The sequence below is a fragment of the Rhincodon typus genome, chromosome 47, assembly GCF_021869965.1.
Source record: "Rhincodon typus isolate 14 chromosome 47, sRhiTyp1.1, whole genome shotgun sequence".
NCBI classification, from domain to species: Eukaryota; Metazoa; Chordata; class Chondrichthyes; order Orectolobiformes; family Rhincodontidae; genus Rhincodon; species Rhincodon typus.
Window position 1 is genome coordinate 1,849,210 of NC_063378.1, and position 2,126 is coordinate 1,851,335.

Sequence of the window (2,126 nt, forward strand, 5' to 3'; positions counted from 1 at the left end):
AGAGAGAGAGAGAGAGGGGGGGTCACAGAGAGAGTGAGTGAGCGCGGGGTGGGGTCACTGTGAGAGAGAGAGGGAGAGACAGTCGGGGGTGTGGCGTTCACATTCTGAGAGAGAGACAGTGGGGGCTGTTCACCGTGTGTGTGAGAGAGACAGCGGGGGGGTCACTTTGTGTGGGGTGCACTAGGGGGGTCTCAGTGTAAGACAAGGGACTGGGGGGTGCGGGATGGGATTCCACTGTGTAATACTCTGTGCAGTTTAATTATCTCTCTGTCCAATGTTATATGTGTACGGTTAATGTTTAACATCAGAGAGGGAGAGACTGAATAGATGATGTGGAAGTGCCAGTGTTAGACTGGGGTAGACTAGGTCAAAAATCACACAACACCAGGTTTATTTGAAGAGACAAGCTTTTGGAGTCTCGCTTTTTCTTCAGATATGTGAGAGAGGTAGCATCGATCACAGCTTTTACAAGCAAAAGATCAAAGGGCTGTGGAACTGATACGATGTTGAACAAGCCCAAGATGGCTGTTAAATCTTTTATCAGTTTGAAAGGATTAAAATGCAAATTCGCAAATTTCTTTCAAGTCAGTGCCCTGAGATAACTAAAACTTTTACAAGTATACTACAGGTGACATCTCAGGTCAGACAATGCACTTTAGATGTGAGGTCTTGTTTAGAAACTGGCTGTGCCTCAACTTGGGGTCAGACTGGTTTTATTTCTGAAGTAAGAATTTACAAAATGCTACATTGACTTCCCGGGAGCTGAGAAACTGCGCCATGTTCTTCACAGCCTTCAACACATTATCGATGACGATGAGAACCTCACCAAGATCTTCCCCATGGCTCCTCTTCTCGCCTTCAAACAACCGCCAAACCTTAAACAAACCATCGTTCGTAGCAAACTACACAGCCTTCAGGACAACATTGACCACAACCACCATACCACCCTGTCATGGCAACCTTTGCAAGATATGTTAGATCATCGACATGGACACTACCATCACACGCAGGAACACCACCCAGCACATACACGGCAGATACTCGTGTCTCAGCAACGTTGTCTATCTCAAACCCTGCAGCCAAGGATGCCCCAAGGCATGGTATATTGGTGAGACCATGCAGACGCTACGACAACAGATGAATGGTCATCGCCAGACAGGAACGTTCCCTCCCAGTCGGGGAACACTTCAGCGGTCAAGGACATTTGGCCTCGGATCTTCCGGTAAACATTGACTAAGGCGGACTTCGGGATGCGCAACGCACAGTCACCGAGCAGAGGCTGATAGCCAAGTTCTGTATGCATGAGGGCGGCCTCAACCGTGATCTTGGGTTCATGTTGCATTACAGGTGACCCCCACCACAGTATAAACTATCTCACACACGTACACTGTTTCACTCAAACACACTCTCACGCACTCACACAAACCCTCTCTCATACACTCTCAGACCCACACTCACTCTCTCCCTCCCACACGCGTGCATGCTCTTCCTCCTCCCCCCCCTCTCCCCACCCTGCCTCACTTACTCATGCACACATACATATAAATCTATGGGGTGAATTTGCAGATTTGTAATTGCAGATACATTCTATTTTGTTCAAAAAGCACACTTTGTGGACAGTCACTGTGGCATTTTGTAAATTCTTACTTTATAAATAAATCCAGTCTGACTCCAAGTTGGTGCACAGCCAGATTCCAAACAAGGATTCACACCTAAAATGCATTGTCTGACCTGAGATGTCATCTCTGGTTTACTAATAACACCTTTAGTTATCTTGGGGCAATGACATGAAAGAAATTCTGGGATTTGTATTTTAATCCTTAACTGATTAAAAATTTACAGCCATCTTTGGTTTGTTCAATACATTCGCATTAGTTCTATGACTCTTGACATTTTGATTATAAATTCTGTGTCCGATGCTACCCCTCTCACTAACACCTGAAAAAGGAGCGAGGCTCTGAAAGCTTGTGTTTTCAAATAAACCTGTTGGACTATAACCTGGTGTCGTGTGATTTTTGTCCTACTATCCATGAGATAGAGAGATATTGAATAAACTGTCTAATATCGGGGGGGAGGTGGAGGAGAAGAGAGATACCGAACAAACTGTCTGATATCGGGGGTGGGGG

At 45.9% G+C, this 2,126-nt stretch overlaps 1 protein-coding gene across 1 annotated transcript in view; it reads left to right on the top strand.

Moving 5' to 3' along the window:
- The window catches only part of LOC109925409 (zinc finger protein 420-like), a 10,735-nt gene that overhangs the window by 644 nt on the left and 7,965 nt on the right, over positions 1-2,126 (top strand). The gene's annotated exons all lie outside the window — the stretch shown is intronic.